This window comes from Podarcis liolepis (genome assembly GCF_965112155.1).
Source record: "Podarcis liolepis genome assembly, chromosome: 1".
NCBI lineage: Eukaryota > Metazoa > Chordata > Lepidosauria > Squamata > Lacertidae > Podarcis > Podarcis liolepis.
In genome coordinates this window covers 106975334-106994333 of record NC_139554.1, presented here as the reverse complement: position 1 = coordinate 106994333, position 19000 = coordinate 106975334, and the positions used below count along the sequence as shown (strand labels likewise).

General features: G+C 41.7%; 1 protein-coding gene across 6 annotated transcripts in view; it reads right to left on the bottom strand.

Moving 5' to 3' along the window:
- PSMD14 (proteasome 26S subunit, non-ATPase 14) overlaps positions 1-3448 on the bottom strand; it is a 60960-nt gene extending 57512 nt beyond the window's left edge. Inside the window, exon 1 of one of the 6 annotated variants that reach the window (XM_083499436.1) lies at positions 3070-3448. The gene's annotated coding sequence lies outside the window, so the exon portion shown is untranslated. Of the gene's footprint in view, positions 1-2742 lie in introns of all 6 variants that reach the window. The other 5 variants (XM_083499439.1, XM_083499438.1, XM_083499437.1 and 2 more) reach the window with 5 other exon arrangements.
- Positions 3449-19000: the final 15552 nt, after the last annotated feature.

Here is a 19000-nt window from a genome sequence, read left to right as displayed (position 1 = left end):
TGAATCATGTAACCTTATCTCTTATCACATTTATAGGTGCTAAATACCAATTTGATTCAACTTGCCAAATTAAAATTGTCTATTTAGCAACACAGAGTAGCCATTGTTAAAACATATCAACAATTATATAATGGATTTTGAGGTTGCCACACTACTGTATTTAAAATTGAGGCCCCAGAAGTGAAAAGTGGACTGATTGAAGGAATAGTAAACTTTATCCTTCTGCCCTCCACACAGATCCAGTGTTGCATACAAGTGCTGCCAACCCTTAAGGAAGCTCCTAAATCCACTTCAAAAAACTAGTTTTATTATTGTCCTCAAAGCATGTTTAGGAGCACCCCGTAGCTCATTTTAATCTTGGTTGGCAACAGTCACACAATGCAGAACCCATTTTATTTTATTAACGATTAAGTGGTATATAAATAACTTAAATAAAATGGTAACATTTTCCAAGCGGTGTTTACCAGATGTAAGGTGAAAGGCAGAGGGGAAGATTTGCCGGCTTTTCAGATCAATCCCTAAATCCAAGTTAATTGTAAGTCTGCGCCAGTCCCAATAAAATGTTGGATGCAAGCCTTTATTAGCCATTTACAGTAGTTAAACATTTCATGAAAGCTGAAAAAGCATTTTTCACATTTTCATATGGGCAAGTTTTTTGCAGATGGATGCTGTTGAGGTGCCAAAAAATAATAGTTAATGAACAAGTACACCAGGAGTTCTGCACAAATGCAACAGGATCTCCAATTATCATAAATATTTGTATTTGCAAATATTTATGCATAATGCAGTATTGTTTTAATAACTATTCCAATGCAAAAATGCTACTTAGAATTTTAAGCTTGGGGGAAGCGTTGCCAAGAAAACAATGTAAACATTCTACTATTGGTTTTGTCAAACATTCTATTAATAACTAGTTATACATTCTTTAATAGGCTACAAGATCCACAAACCCATTTTTCAATTAACTTCAACACCTACCACATGTGTATATGAGCATTCTCTACCCAGACATTCTGGGATGACAAGAGAAAGCTATCAATTATGTACAACAGAAAGAGACAGGGGGCCTCCCACCTGGTACTCAGATTTCTCTTGATTTGAACTCAGCTGCTAGACAAGAGAAGGCACCTTGAGCTTTTTCCTGACATGAACTGCCAAGGCATTTCCAAATACTGCAGCATGAAACCAACTCAGATTAGAATTCATCTGTATCAGTTTTGGATCATATGAAAGGACTAGCTCCTTGATAAATATGCAGCATAACTGAGTTACTTGTAAAAACAAAATTGTTGATTACAAGATCCAATGCTACACATAAGGCAATTAGCTAGTTTGGGCTAATTTTGCTGTTAAATTTTTGTCTTGCTTTTTCCATCTTATTTCTTCTTCTCTTACTTTTTAACAGCAGACGCTAAGCACGAACATTTTATAATTAAAAATGCAAACAAAACAAAAAAGTAGTTTGTTGTAGTTAATATACTATAGTAAAGTCAAAGAATGTAACACTGGCTAACAATCACTAAGCTACTACATGAACTTTATTACTCTGCAGATGGGAAACCACAATAAAACATATCATAAGAACAATACAAAATTATTGCAATGACTGGCTCATCTTGAAGTGTGAACGACTGTATAGGCCTCTAGTGTAAAGGAATAACTTGCATTAGAAACACATAGGGTCTCATACAAACATATCTAAATAGGAGAATCAAGAGAGATTACACAAATTATAAAGCCCTTACAAAATGTATAAACTACTATGCTTTCTTGTCAATAAAAAACAAAGACAGTAAGATATAGCAAACAAAATCTTTGGTACACAACTTCACAGCTACAGTGGTGGAGCAGTTAAAAATGGCTAGGTTTTTCTTTTAAAAGATGGGACTACTACCACCACAGGCAGTTATTGGGTTCAGAGTTCTTATCAGAGGCAGCAAGAGATCACTGGACTGCATCCTCAGTTCAGGTGCTTTTTAACAGCACCCCTCAGTAAAACTTCATCTGTTTCTACAATATCGCACATGTTTTTGAAAAGGACCTGAAATTATGGAAACACTCCACAAGTTAAAAGCAGCATTTTGAACTCGGGAGGCTGACAGCCCTCTAAGTTAACAGGGCTTACTCCCAGTTTACCTGAGTGCAAAATTTCACCTCACCTCAGGGTTTTAACCCCTTTTCTCCTAATACTATCCGTGGCAGAGAAAAATCAAGTTTGACGACCTTTCTTTCTGTCCTTCTCTTGGCAACAGCTTTAGATCAAGATGAAGAAAGAAAGAGACAGTAGTCAGAGATTATGATGGCATAACCAAGCCCTACACTTTCAAACAGAGTAAGTCAGCGATAGAGAATTTGTATAAGCAGGGCTGGGGAAAACGTGACCCTCACGATGCTGCTAAACCAATGGTGGGCAGGTGTGTGTGTATTCATGTATGTATTCATGTGTGTGCATACATACATACATACATATGACTATGAATATACATATGAATATGTATGTGTGTGGACCACCCCAAATATATATTTTCTAATGCAGGCCACAATTAATAAATAATAAATTATGCACACACGTAGTGTATATATTTGGGGAGGCCTGCATTAGACCAGATAAGCTCCTGAACCAGCTTTTAAACAATAATAACAACGTCTCTCTCTCTCTCTCTCTCTGTGTGTGTGTGTGTGTGTGTGTTTGGGGAGGCCTACATTAGACCAGTTTTTAAACAATCATTAACAACAACATACAGTATATCTCTCCCACCGAAATTAGAAACCCGAGTCCCGATGGGTCAGAGAAGCACGCCGCCCCTTGGTTCTGAACTGCGTCTTTCGCAGCCGCCTCTGTGGTTTTAGATCCTGGAGATCAAGATAAAAAGCGAAGTAAACCTGACGAAGCGGCCAGCGCCCCTTGCCTCTTGGCTCGCCTACAACTCCCATGGCGCTGCCCCTCACCCCGCAGCTATCGGGTCATCCTGGCTGGGGGGTTCGTGAACCCAACGAAGCCTGGAGGGAAACCACGCCGGCTACTCCCGCGTCACAGGCCGCCCTCACACGCGCGGGCCCGAGGCCTACCTGGCCGCTCGAGCCCTTCCGTGTCGCCGACAGCCGCGCTCACCGCCGCCTTCCGCTCAGCCGGGCCGCGATGAATCAGCCCGATTCATTCAAAGCCGGCGCACCGTCCCAGGCCTTCCCCCTCACGCCTTGCACTCTCAGACAGTCTTCCCCTGAACACTTCCGGAGGCCAAAGGGCGACGCCCGTCTTCGGCTTCCGTTCCACGGCGGTGACCAATAGCACGACCGAACTCGGAGCCATGGCGACGGAACGACCCGCCTACCATGACTCCCTTTCGCCGCTTCTGCTGCTTCTCCGGCTACGCCCCGCCTCCTGGGTTGCCCGGAGCTTCGTGGCCTCAGCCCTGTTGTTCCCTACATGCCCCCCCCCCCAAAACCCGCCTACGGCATACGACGTAAGCGCGTTTGACCGTGTGTTGGTACGCGCGGGACCCTGATTGGCCACCATACCCAGCGCGTGCCTGTTTCATAGTTGCTGTTGTTACTCCCGCCTTTATCTATCTATCTATCTATCTATCTATCTATCTATCTATCTATCTATCTATCTATCCGCACATTCAGCGCACATGGCTCTTCCCTCTCCAGATAATCCTGGGAACTGTAGTTTCTTAAGCTCTGTGAGGAGTTTTATTTATTTATTTATATCTGTCAATCAAAGGCTTCATTAAAGAGGAACATTTTTGCCTGGGACCTAAAGGAAACTACAGTTCCCAGGATTCCTTGGGGGAAAGCAATGTGCTTCAATTGTCAGACCATCAGTATTGTCAACATCAACTGGCAGCAGTTTTCTAGGGATGTCTCCCAGTTCTTCCATTAGATTGAACCTGGGATCTTCTGCATACAAGTATAAGCTTCACCACTGGTCTATGGCCCCTCTCACTACCACACCCAATTTTATTGTCATGGTAGTGTTTTAGGCTGAGAGAGAGCGAATGGGCCTGGGCAGAACGGGTCGTCCTCTTATATACCTGCTGGGATTGACAAGGCATCTGACCCTCACCTGAATCTCATAGCTCTCCTGTAGCTGCCTGTGATTAGTTATCATTAACTCTTGGGGAAAATAATTAACATCACAAGTCGTGTGTATGGAAGTTGCCGAACCAATTAACCAACTAGAAGGATTACTGTTAATAGCACCAGTTTTCCGATAACTTGATATTGCTGGATAGTTTTGATGAACTGCAAAAGCATTTTTAGTTTGCTTTCTGTTGCTGCCCTGGAACATTTCTTTATTAGTGCCACTTTGTTTTGTACAATTCCTTGCAAATGAAGGAAAACAACTTTTCTGCTTGTATATGTTGATAATATAATTTTGGTTACTGAAGACAAACAAGATTGTACAAAAACAAGATTGGAGGCAGCCCTGGCCAGGACATAGGCATCCTGACTGTGACAAAGGTGACTTGTGTGCTTGCTTGCTTAACAGCTGTTGGGAACTTCAAGGTCCCTGTTCTCCCTTCTTATAGTCTTTGTACCGGACCTGGAGACTCCAATAGAGAGCATTCTATGTCAAGAAGGAGGACAAGTGGGCACTCTATCAAATGACAGAGTAGGAGTTACACGGAGCAGGACCTTTTCACTGGTGGTGCCCATTGTATGCCTCACTCTTCCCAGACCTGCTCTCTTTTGGCCTGCATTTTGGAGCTTTATAATTTAGGAAGACTTTGGAAGAACTGGCTGACAAGTCTTATCAGTCGCTGATTTATGAGCAGATTTTATTTCCTGCTATTCTGTGCTTCTGCTTCACCAAGGTTTACACCGGCATAATAGAGTTGGCCAGGTTGCCAGAAGGGATACAATTTATGAGCTTTCCCCATTATCTGCACAGCAGGGGCTGTTCTGTCAACAGTGCAAAGGCTGAGCTCCTAAGGGGGCCCCTGCACCAGGGTAATCTAGATGGATTTTATTTATATCTATTAGATTTTGCAGACTTTGGCTGTGAACTGGGGCCCTACAAAAAAAAATAAAAAATCAAGTTGCGCCCCACTGCTTCAAATTGGGCCCCACTGGCTAGCTCTGAGTCTCATAGTTGCTGGGCCTGTTGCCCTGCCCTTGCATGGGTTTGCAATTTGGGGAGAGGGGAGACTGCGGCACTGGGGAGAGGGCGGGCTGGTGAGGCCCCCTAGATTTAGAGGCCTTAGGCTTCAGCCTACTTAGCCTATACATACCATAAATCCTGCACTGGCTGGGTGTTGCTCATGCATGCAAGTTTTGTGCCACATGATACCATCACCGAAAAGCTGGGCCATATTCCCCATTTCAACAAAAAATCAGATATGCTTTTTCTTTAATAGGTTGAAGGGAGGGGATATATACCAGCATTTTGATGAGAGCATTGTGTGGACCCTGCACAAATCAGAGCAGTATCAAGTCCACAATAAGCTTCCCAAGTCTGATATGCTTAACTACTACTGCACAGTTTTGATCTCTTTACAGTAGGGATGGCAAACTTCTAGCTCTCCCATCGCACCTGATCTGACCATACTGGCTGGGACTGTTGGAAGTTGGAGTCCAACAACATCTGGAGGGCCGCAGGTTCCCCATCCCTGCCCTGCAGGTTATGGATGGTATCCTAAAAACAATTTATCCAGGAGCAAATCCTGCTGAAATCACACATACAGACAGGTTGCATATGTTTACAACAGCAAACTCCACCAAGGACAGCAGAAACACAATTGTCTCTTAAGGATACAGCATTACTCAGGTCATTTCATGTGACCTTTTATTCCACATAATAAATTTTGTAGGGTTAAAAAAAAGTGAAGCATGTCCAAACATCAAAGCCACTTGCATTTTCCAGGCATATGCATCTGCAACTCATATGCATTGGTCACATGTAGTGATTTAGACCTGGATTTAATGCATTTCCTACCCAGAAATGCGGCACTTGTAAGGAAAGTGTTACTGTAGGGAAATCAACATACTGTCAGTGAAGATGTCTTTGGATGGAGGTTTCTTGCTTCACAAGGAACACATTTTGGTGAATGTGATCATTCAAGAACTTAATTTAGGAAATATAAAAGCAGCTGTGATGCAAACAAGAAAGTCTTAGTGTCGGAAAAAGCAAGTTTGTACCCAAGTTTTGCTAGTGTCATAAAGACTTTTCAGACTTCATGAAATGGAATGCCTACCATCATAGTATTAATGACATACCATATTTTTCACTCTATAAGACGCACCAGACCATAAGACGCACCTAGTTTTTGGAGAAGGAAAACAAGAAAAAAATATTCTGAATCCCAGAAGCCAGAACACCAAGAGGGATCGCTGCGCAGCGAAAGCAGCGATCCCTCTTGCTGTTCTGGCTTCAGGGATAGCTGCACAGCCTGCATTCGCTTCATAAGACGCACACACATTTCCCCTTACTTTTTAGGAGGGGAAAAGTGAGTCTTATAGAGCAAAAAATACGGTAAATATTTTTGCCTATCAACAAGTAGAACTTTCCTTTTTCCTCTTTCCAGAGCTGATCCCCCAAGCCTTTTATAGCATTTTTCTTTTCTTATGTAACTGCGAAATGTGCAGAAAGTTTATTAAGAATGTGGCGGACGGGAGGAACAGAATTAAATAATCTTGAATGTGTGACCTCAGTTTATGCCATTCATAACAAGGTGGATTGAGTTGCTTGCCTTTCATTACAAAATAGCCTGCTTTGTGTCCATTATATATGGATTGGATTGACTGGGAACCGAGCCAATATTTCCCTTTATTGAAGAGACAATTTGTAACTCACGCAATGCTATTACAGGATTCCAGCGTTTCACGAGGTAATCATTTTGATGCAACAGTTCCTTGCAGGTGCAAGAATCTGGACTCAAACAAGAGATTTCTTATTCAATTCAACTGCCAAAGCAGTTCCAAGCACATAAACGAGTGTGTGTGCTTCCCTGGACATGAATGTTCAGGCCATCTTTCCCTCTTCTTTGCTTGCACCATCAAGAACACATTTCTCACAACATGAAGTAAAACAAGCTTTTAGGAAAATACTGCATCCCTTCTCCCTTCAGGCAACCAAATCTACAGAGCAATCCTGTATGTGTAGAATGGGACTAAGTCTCAGGTAAGACTAGGGCAATAGAATGATTTCATCCTGGCAAAAGTTCATACTTAACATTGGAGTGTTCAAATAACTATATTAACAACTATCACAGTAAAATGAAATGGAAGGAAAGTGAAATAAACAAATTCCAAGATAATGTGGGAGGTGAATCCCAGGTCTAAACTAGGTTCAAACTAATCCTTTAAGCTTTAATGTGAGCTGATAATATTTATTAGGACATACTAGGACAGAGACCCTGCTGAGGTCCCCATTTATGTGTTGGTTTTATGAAAACATACAATTTATATGCAGCTTAATATTATACAATCTCTAAGCAGTTTACATGACATATACTAAATACAAAATAGGAATAAATATCAGGGGAGAAAATCAACATCTGTAAGGGGTGAACTACAATTTCCATAATTTTTTGGGGAGGGAGCCATGTGTTTTAAATATGCTGTGGATGTGCCCAGATGAAAAAAGCATTTGAGAAATTAAGAGACAAAGCAGCGCTCTAAGGCTGGAAATGGCTGTCTTTTCGTAGGGATGGTAAGGTAGTGGGGGCAATTTCAATGAAGGGAGGACAGAAAATCCTTTAAAGAAACACAAAACAAACTAACATATTACCATGTACTGCAGTCCTGTTTTTTTCCATAGTACTTGATTTTACTTCCTTTTGCCAGCAGGGAAAAGGGATGGACTGGTGAAACTTCAGCAATCCTTGAATGCTTTGCATGACTAGTGTACCTCATGTATCTGGCTTTCAGACCTGCAGGTTTTGCAGGTGGTAGAGATGTCACAACACTACACCACAGCCTCTAGGTGGTGACAGCACTGTCCAAAATCAGGATTAGTCCAGGATAAACTGGACTGGACTTTAAAGGGCTTAGAGTTGGGTCTGATAAGCATCTATGGATGCCCAACAGTCAAAATAAAACCAATGTCCTTGGACTTTGCAAAATTCTATTCTACTTCCACACCTCATTTTGTGCTTGTTTCATACTACAGTATTTTTTCTTCTTCCTCATGACAAATAATTTCTGAGTAAATAAAATAATTTCACATTTTAAGTTTGCATTTCGGCTGTCCCATCTTTAATTCTTAAACCTACTGCCCTTTTAATGCAACTGAATCATAGAATCATAGAGTTGGAAGAGACCACAAGGGCCATCGAGTCCAACCCCCTGCCAAGCAGGAAACACCATCAGAGCACTCCTGACATATGCTTGTCAAGCCTCTGCTTAAAGACCTCCAAAGTAGGAGACTCCACCACACTCCTTGGCAGCAAATTCCACTGTCGAACAGCTCTTACTGTCAGGAAGTTCTTCCTAATGTTTAGGTGGAATCTTCTTTCTTGTAGTTTGGATCCATTGCTCCGTGTCCGCTTCTCTGGAGCAGCAGAAAACAACCTTTCTCCCTCCTCTATGTGACATCATTTTATATATTTGAACATGGCTATCATATCACCCCTTAACCTCCTCTTCTCCAGGCTAAACATGCCCAGCTCCCTTAGCCGTTCCTCATAAGGCATTGTTTCCAGGCCTTTGACCATTTTGGTTGCCCTCCTCTGGACACGTTCCAGTTTGTCAGTGTCCTTCTTGAATTGTGGTGCCCAGAACTGGACACAGTACTCCAGGTGAGGTCTGACCAGAACAGAATACAGTGGCACTATTACTTCCCTTGATCTTGAACTGTATCATAACCAGCCCTTTTGACATATATTTTTTAGATTTGTAACCCAGTATGACATAATATTAAAAACCTTTTTATCAACCATTATTTAAAATGCCTTTAGAAATTTACCTTATTTTAATCTTAAATCTATTTTTATAGAGAACTCAGTATACAGTACTATCTGAATATTTTTTCCATGATGCTTACTTTACAATATCGCTTCAGGGATTTTATGTAGTCATGAGGCATCTTCCTCCCCACCACCATCTTCAGAGCTGAGCCCAAAATATAGAATTTGTTTATGCGATCCATTTTCCCAAGTTATCAACACCTTAACTAGCTTCCATCTCTAATTTGTTTACATGTTCACAGATTTAATCAGAGGCCAAAGTGAGCTGGAAGTGAGGGGGAAGCCCTAGATAATTAGGTCTTCTCAACTCATCTCCATTTCATTTCAGTGTAAGTATCCATATAAACAATAACACAGTTGTGATTTCAATTGGAACAGTGGAAGTGGAATTAAGAATCCTCGGTAGTATGCAGTATCCCCCAAATCACCTGAAAACAGCAAATCTGTTTGGGATTTACTCGTCACACAAACAGGGTTTGCTTCTCCCAGATAAAAAAGAATGAATTGAGGACCTCTGGTATTTCATATTGTTTCTATGTACACTATTCAGGGCAGCTTACAAACACTTTACAATCAAAACAAAAAATTCAATTAAAAATGCGATTCCTCTCTTGTATTTTTTTTGTCTTTTTACTGAGTGCCTTGTTTTATATGATACTATGATTTTAAAATGTTGTGAGCCACCCTTAGTAGTGTGCAGATGCTTAGAAAGGTAGTATATATCACTCAGTTCTTTTTACATGAACAGGTTAATAAAATAAAGATAATCACATTGTGAAAACAGTGGCAGGAATTAAGATAAAAACGCATAATATGACGGGGTTCTGCACGTCCAAGATGCTTGGTTTCTGTTTTCTAGGGCTTTTCAGAGGTATAAGAATCCAACACAAAGAGAAGTTGCACAGGTTAATCCAAACTAAAAGAAGCTGTGTGGATAAATCAAATATGTATTCAGGGTGTTTTTCAGCCTCTGTTGTGGCATTCGGTCTTTTCTGATGTCAATTTGCTCTCATAAACAAAGAGTTAACAGCAGGTATGCGCATGGCAGAGGTACCTTTGAGTCTCAAATGAGTATTACATTCCTGAAGAAATAACCATTAAAATGCACTGTCTCTGCCCTGCAGGATTTTACAGAACTTGCATGAAATTTTAACACATATTAACAGACTCCACTGTATCTCATAACGTGTACATTCTGGAGATATATTTAACTGTGGCACCCAGACTTTAACTGAAAGGCATAGTGAATGCACTGTGATTCGGTGATCACTCATCTCTACAAAACAGGATTGCTGCATGCTTGCCACGAGAGGGAGGAGAACATTAGAAATTTTGGCATAACCTAAATCAGATTTAACTATGACTTACAAAGCCATGTGTGCTGTGACCTGCAACATGCTTGAAAGCCTCAGTTTTTGCTGTCACAGGTAGACAGCAAACAAGAGCATTATGCCAAATAAATGTTTATCATCTTCAACCCTATACTACAGCAAGCACCTTACCCTCTGAAATAGCCTTTTGGAGTCACAGGCAGCTGCAGTCCATGAGCACACGTCTACTGCTGGTTTTATGAGTCATCAAACCCGACATGGGCCTCTCCAAAATCTCTTCCTAGTGGGCATTCATTACAGTTTGTGTTCCGTGTGTTCAGTGGTGTAGCATGGGTTGTCAGTGCCCGGGGCTGCACAGAGGGAGCTGGTGGGAGGGAGGGAAACAGATTGTATGCATGCACAATCAACGGCCTAATGGCATCCATGTGACCCAGAACATTGCAGCCACAGAGATAAGAAAAGAAAAGTTGCTCCACTGTCTGGAGAGTTCACTTCCAAGTTCACATGGAAAAACCATTTTCAACACAGCCCAGTGACGGAAGCACACACCTGTATTGAGGCAGCACCAGGTGTTGAAATTTTGCACCCCTACCAATTTTGTCTGCAGGGGGCAACCACTTGTGTGGCTCCTCTCCCATGCTACGTCATTGATTATGGTGCCAGGGCAGTGATTCATAATTCAACTTTCAATACCGTTTGTTCCTGAAGAAGTTTCAGGATTGACAGCCCCTGCTTCATTTCCAGTTAGTATATGCTCTGTAACCTCTTGCTGAAATTCTGTTACTTTTTATGCCACAAATGTTTTGGGGAGGGTGGGTGTATTGTCACGCTTTTCCTGTGCTGTGGTGCACAAGCCATAGCTGTCAACTTTCAGATTTGAAAATAAGGGATCAGTAGCCTCGAAAATAAGGGATCAGCAGCCTCACCTGTCCCAGGGACAGTCTACGGGATATTTAACAATCCGGGATAGCAGCGATAAGCAGCGGGAAACGGCACTGGAATAAGGGAATTTCCCGCAAAAAAAGGGAAAGGTTGACAACTATGGCACAAGCGCCTCTCCAGATGACAATATTGGGATTACATTGGGAGAGTTTCACTGAATAAGTAGTAAAGGGGAATGGTGTGTGGATGGTTCCGTCTAAACCACCACTCATACACAAGTGCCAAATCAGTGACATGCACCTCAGAAAAATGCACCAGTGGTGGGGTCCTTGGAAGCAAAAATGTTACATCTCCCCTGATGCTGATTTGAATTTAGCTTTGCTAAACCTGTAGATCCAGTACTGGCATTTTAGAATATAAAGTGACAACAGACTTTCACTGTTATTCTTAATGATATATCAAGTCATCGTATTGTTTTCTCATGAACGATACGGATATCGTAATATCATAATATAAATATCTATTCAGAACAAGAAAAGAGAGGAAACAAGAGAAATATTTACATTAGGAAGTACAGTGAATTAATTGCATATGTAAAACCAATATCCAAGTTGTTACTTCTGACAGATGGTATTTTATATTTTGATGTTAAATATATATATTCTTAATCATATATGTCAAGGAAAAGAGACCATATGTTGTTAAACACTTCCAAATCATCATTTATTACGAGGGGCCTCATTCTACTATGGTCGCATCCGGCATGACACATATTTGACATGCTGGATGAGACCATGGGGAGGTGAGGTTCTTGATTGCTCCTCATAATAAGTGACAATCTGGAAGTGTCTAAAATACATCTACCCCATTTCTGCAATTATTGGTTAGTTTTCATTGTAAAGGTGCCACATAATTATTTTTCGTGTCTGACTTATGTCTCTAAAAACAGAAAGGCCCGTGAAGTGTTAATGGGGGAAGGACGATGGGAAGTTTCACTGATGAGGCTAAGCATGTCTTCTAGGCTGAAGTCTCATGGTAGTTGTTGGTTTCTCAATATTAACGGTGAACGTGATAAAAGCAAATGCAGCTTGCGCTATTATAGCTGACTGGGAAGTGTTGCACAACAAAACCTCTGGACTTTTTGCAGTCAGGAAGGTGAAGGATGAAATGCACTGGGAAGTGTGGGGTAACCCTTGCTTTGGTGCAACGTCATCAAACAAATCAGAGTAAATGCTCACTAAATAGCCAATGCCATCTAATCCCCTGTAAGGAAATCAGGATCAATGCTCAATAAACAGGTCATCTGGAAATGCGCTAAGTCTCGTGGCTAAAAACACCCTTTGTGACTCTTGTCAAAAACAAAATGTCATTTCAAAAAAAAAGGGGGGGTTGAATAGCTTCTCAGCCTTGTCATGCGATTATAGGCGGCAACCATTTCGCATGGGGTTTTTGTCCCTGGCCCCCATGTGCATTGGCAGAGTGCGCATAAGCTCACTCCACCTGCTCCGCCCCATTACCCCTCACTCCCATTACTCCCTGTTCTGCCCTCTTCTGGGTTCAAAAGGACCTGCGTGTCAGCATCAACTGGAAGCACCCAAAATGGTTGCCACCTGTATAATAAATCTTCACAAATCGAACACAGGGATGGTAGTAACATCCATAAACATAGACATCCATGTATTCAGATGGTTATAAAAATTATCCCAACACCATTCTGTCATTATAATATATGTGCACTCTAATATAGTGAAGTAGACTACAGTGGTACCTCGGGTTACATACGCTTCAGGTTACAGACTCCGCTAACCCAGAAATAGTGCTTCAGGTTAAGAACTTCGCTTCAGGATGAGAACAGAAATCGTGCTCCGGCGGCGCGGCAGCAGCAGGAGGCCCTATTAGCTAAAGTGGTGCTTCAGGTTAAGAACAGTTTCAGGTTAAGAACGGACCTCTGGAATGAATTAAGTACTTAACCCGAGGTACCACTGTAATTACAATAGGCTTTCACAACCTAGGACTATATATGTGTATAGACTACACAAGCAGGAACCCAAATCCACTGTGATTCCCATTGAACTGGAGAGTCTATACGCATACTAAGCCATATGTACATGGCCATCACTTTCTGACATAGCACAGAATGCATGGAGGTTGGGAGTGGGATCAATGGTGCCACATCAGAGATGAGGGCAGCCTTGCTTCCCCATCCATGCTTTTGGGAGGGAGTGTATGAACAGCCCTTTGTCACTCACCAAGTCAAAGGTAGGTCACAAGCCATATGTGGCAGACTCCTGCAGGGGCTTGAAAAATCTCCTGTTTTCCCCCTGCCTGATTGGATTTCTACAAACAAGAGTTTGTTAAGGTGGGAGGGGGGAACTATGTGGCTTGAGCACTATCCACGTGCTTGGTTCATCACGCAAGTAGACTGGTTACAAAACGTTGAGGTGTCAACACTTTAATGACTACTTCATGTTGACCCAGCAGTAGTATGGGAGAAACATCGTATGCCAGAAGGTCTGAAAGTTCCAGAGGATTTTTCAGGCTGTTCTCAGGGTTGTGTGGATGGTGTTTCAAAAATGAGGAATCAGGAAGCAGACCATTGGAGGATAGGAGAATCAGTGGCTTCTAACCATCATGGCTATGTTCTGCCTCCACTGCTGGATACAATATACTTCTGAATGGACCACTGGGCTGATCCAACAGGGATCTCCTTTTGCTTTTATGTTCCCATTGTGTGCCCCTGAAAGAAGTACAGTGGTACCTCGGGTTACATACGCTTCAGGTTACAGACATTTCAGGTTACAAACTACGCTAACCCAGAAATAGTACCTCAGGTTAAGAACTTTGCTTCAGGATGAGAACAGAAATCACACAGCAGCGGCGTGGCAGCAGCGGGAGGCCCATTAGCTAAAGTGGTGCTTCAGGTTAAGAATAGTTTCAGATTAAGAACGGACCTCCAGAACGAATTAAGTTCTTAACCCAAGGTACTACTGTATTTCACCTTGTATTTACTGTGTGTGCGTGGGGAAAGTCTTCAGTTTGTTCAGTAGTAAGAGAGGTGATCCGTACATGCACAGAAGTACTTTCATTTTTAAGAAAATTGAGAAGGGGCAAGGCATGTTTTGGGGTGGGGTTGCTTCTAAATGACCATGACTAAAGGAAGAGATATGGCCTACATGGCCAACAATACCTCTCTGCAGTTGATTTCCCCTCTCTCTTCCCCATTGGTGACAGGAAATGAAAACCAGGACAATATTCATGTGTATCACATTTTATATGATGTGAGAAGTGAATCAAGCTCCGTAAAGATGAATCAAATCAAGCCTTCTGCATCTATCTGACTGAAGGCGAAGTTTGTAGAACACTGGAGAAAATGGAATTGGAATTGGGAAGGTTGAAATCCTTCACACTGTCATATGCAAGGATGCTTCCATTTATTGTTTGTTATCTACTAATATAGAACTGAGAATGACTGGGAAGAGATGCTCAAATGTTCTAAGAACAATTTGGTCCATGCAAGGGCGTCACTGGTGCGTGTTTCCAAAACACACTTCTGAAACACAAGAAATGTTGCAGCTACAAAATAAAGCTTGGTGACGTGAGTCTGAATTGTGAGAAGGCAGATAGACTAATTAGATGGAAGTTATAAATGACAATCAAATCAAAGCGATTCTTGCATATGGCACTGGAAGGAAGAGAGTAACAGTGAGCAACAACAGGCTTACTAATGCCTCATTTGGAAAACCAATGTACTATTCAGACTTCTTGTATCATGCTCTCCCCACAAGACTGGTGAAAACTAAACTCAGTTGTTGATTCTTCATACTTACATTTCACACTGGCAGTATACCTTTGAATCCTTCCCAGCCTCTTATTAGGGTACATATGGACTAACATAGCAAGAATAGGGTAGGAAGCCAGTTGCAGCCCTTTGAGTTGGAATATACTGGGGACTGAAGTAGAAATGTGCTCTTCAGTTATCTTGAGGGGAATGGGCTATGCTCTGTAGTTTTCAATCCTGAGGTTTATTTTTCAAAAACAATTGGGATTTTCAAAGTGTCACAGGCTGAATCACGTTTACTCCCCCAAAATCTGGTTTTTTTGGGGTGTGTGTGAATTTTTGGGATCAAATATTTTCCAGATGTGGCCCAAATGCATTTGTAATATTCTCCAAATGTTTGCACCCTATATTTGAAACCCAATGATGCATTACTTCAGTATTTGATTGTTGAACAATCAAATTGTTGAAAAGCTGGCAAGTATGTTTCTACCTGCTTCCCACACTAATTTGTCTGTTGGGGTCCCCTGTGCATCAGCCATGTGCTTATGCAATGTGCATGGCAGAGCATGTTCTGAGGTCTGCACCAAGTTCATGTGGGGCACTGTAAAACCTCAACACCACACCTTTTTTGGGTGGCCACCACTTCCCCACAGAATGCCGAAATGGGGGTAAATATGGGGTGAGCTTTTGATGCCAATGGCATTGTGTGGATCCTGCCAGAAATGGCACTCTTGAGTAGTACCCATCCCACAATAAATCCAATACTCATCTTAAAACACGTCTTGTCTCTGTTAAGAACAGCAGACAACTTTCTCTGGGAATAATTTTTCTATTGTTTACAACCACGATATGCAGATGATCACACCAAAAGTTTATATCCTGGTGTTACATGCCATCTGCCATTCTCAAGGGTGAGGAAATGGCACTTTGAACTTTTGCAAAGTTTTCCAGATGGTACAGAGAAGATGTGCACTACTACTATAATTCAAAATGCTGGTGATTACTTTTAAAGTCCTAAACAGTTTGGCTGGGTATGCGGAATGTATATAATTTGATCTCATCCTAGAAGTTATCATTCCAAAACAATACAAACTGTGTTCATCCATAAATAAGCATGTGTTTCATATTGAAACTAGCTCCATATTTGTATATAATATATGTGTTTATATATTAGGGTGTCCTAAATTCTATGAACCAGACAGAGGGCCTTCTCAGTAGTCGCGCCCGCCCTATGGAACGCCCTCCCATCAGATGTCAAGGAAATTAAGAACTATCTGACTTTCGGAAGACACCTGAAGGCAGCCCTGTTTATGGAAATTTAAAATGTTTGATGCTTTATTGTGTTTTTAATATTCTGTTGGGAGTTGCCCAGAGTGGCTGGGGAAACCCAGCCAGATGGGCGGGGTATAATTTACTATTATTATTATTATTATTATTAACCTTATGTGAGAGGAAAAAGGCTTCCCCCCATAATAAACTATAGTAAGCTGTAAATAGTAAATTACTTACCATATTCAAATTAATCTCTTCAACTGCTCTATGCAAATTATTTAATAAGATCTTCAGAGGGTCTTCAGGGATCTTATACCATGTGATCTTCTCAATGTAATAGAAGACAGTTTTGACATGCTAGCTACCACTTATTATACTCAAGAATGCTGCATTCTTGTACATGTTTGCTAATTATTGAATGACTTATTAGTTATTTTTCAGAGTCAGCTCACATAGGCATTATTTGATTTGTCATCAGTTGATTATTTGGTACTTGGTGACTCTTGCCTGAGCATGTGGATGTCACCATTGGAAAGTACGGAGATTTTGAGTTATTCTGTTTGTGTTTCACACATACAAGTCATCTCTTGATGCTGTTGTCTAGTGATGAACATTAGGAATGTGAACTCCATTGGCAAGTTCATTGCATACATGCTAGCTTGACGTTACTGCTTCATGCAATAACAGCTATTCCTAATGATACCATTCCCCATTTTTTACAAGGCCTTGTTGCCTATTTTTGACATAGCATAACCATTCTTATGGGTCTTTTTGCCTGCCTGTAAAGAATAGCATTTCAAATTTGTCATGTGTCACTTAGACAAAGCTTAGGAATTTCATTGCAGCAAACCTATTATGTCACAGCATAAAAACCCAATAGGAAGCCTTTTGGAAATTTAACACTTATTGCAGCATAAGTATTTTTCTTATGCCACAATAAATTTGTTAGACTTTAAAGACACTGGAAGAGGCAAATGGGGCTACCTCTCTGAGATAGGTTAGAAGAGTTACTGTTACTCCAAAACTAGATAAAATTAAAGGGTAATTATAAAAGGTCCTATGATCAGCTTCAGATACTGATTTTGCAGTCATTGATAGAATATTTTTTTCCATTGGTTGGAGCATAAAATAAGTAACAGTATGCAAATGATTGTTAAGCAGGCCATCTGTGTCATTTACAAGACCATTAATTGCATGAAAACTAATGCTTCGTGCAGTACTAAGCTTTAAGATGAAGCTTCCCTCAGAAAGCCGCCTGTGAATAAATATCACAGCTAGAGCCTTCAAAATAATCCCAGACAATTTGGTGCTGTTGATAAACTGGAAGGGAACTGGTCACAAGGCAAGTCAGTGAAAGATATAGGAGCAGAAGACAGGTGGAAATATGGGACACTTGGGAAAGGGTCTATTAGGGTGATAGTAGCTGAGCAGGTTTGAATGGGAGAAAGTGGCCCTTCAGTTACTCAGGCCTCAAAGCAGGTAGAGCTTTAGAGGTTAAAACCAGCACCTTGAATTATGGCAGAAACATGTTCCTTGAAGTACATATGGATGCTCAAGATGCTGGTCTTAAAAGTTGTTTAGTAAATTGCTATTGGCAGACCTCTCAAACTGTGAGCTTGGCAGAAGACTCTAAGATAGTTTATATGCTGTGCCACCAGGCCAGGTGAGAGAGTTACCAGTACATCTATCACCCCATAATCTTGATGACGCCCAGTTCTATCTCTTTTTCCCATCTCATCCCAATGAAGCGGTAGATGCTCCCAATATGGAGATGGACAGAGTAGGCATGAGCATTCAACTGCCTAACAGTGTCTACAGCACCCAGGAGATCATAGCCACAGAGATAAGAAATGAAGAGTTGCACCATTGTCACTTCCCAGTTCTCATGGAGAAGCCATTTTCAATGGAGCCCAGTGACTCAAGCCAGCAGCTGTATTGAGACAGCACCAGGTGTTGAAATTTTGTGCCCCTAACAATTTTGTGGCAGGGGGCTACCACCCTTGTGGCCCTCCTCCCACTCTACTCCACTGGCCATGAAACGGGGGGGGGGTAGAAAAGAGTGATTGAAATGATCCTGAAGTTGGAGCAACTTTCCCATGGAGAAAGATTATGTCTTCATATTAGAAAAAAGGCGAACATGAGTTGGAGGGGGATGCATAGTATGGAGAAAGTATTTAAAAAGAGGTTTTTCTAGAGTCTGAGCCTGTCCAACATACCTGAACATTAGAACATGCAGGACAGACAAAAAGAATGGTTTCATCATAGTACATAGTGCATAGCTGAACTATGAATTTTGCTCTATATAGACAGCAGTGATGGTCATCCCCTGGGCGTTTGGTTGGCCACTATGGGAACAGAATTCCAGATGAAATGGCGCTTTGTTCTAATCCAACCAAGTTGTTCAAATGTTCTTATGATTCAAAGATGCCATATGTACTGTACTTCTGCTGCCTTTCCCCATTGCTGCAATACTTACCTAAACCGATTCACACATCCAGCCACCCATAGGGATGGCCACCTAAAAAACACACATGCACAACGAGCCTGCTCTGTTTTGTGTGAAGTGGCTCCCTACGTGTTCACGACACTTTCCACAACACCCTGATTTATGGTGGTGCGATGAAACTGCATTGAAACTGCACGGGGAGCCACTGCGCACAAATGGCGTACCATGGGCCGCAACTTCCTCCTGGGGGGCACCCGGGGGGGGGTGGTAGCATCTGTGAATTAGGCCTCCCCATATTGAGGTCTGGGAAAGAAGCCGGTGGGAGGATGAGAAAGTGAGAAGGAAGGGTGCTTCTCTCTCAGATAGCCACATTCCTTTC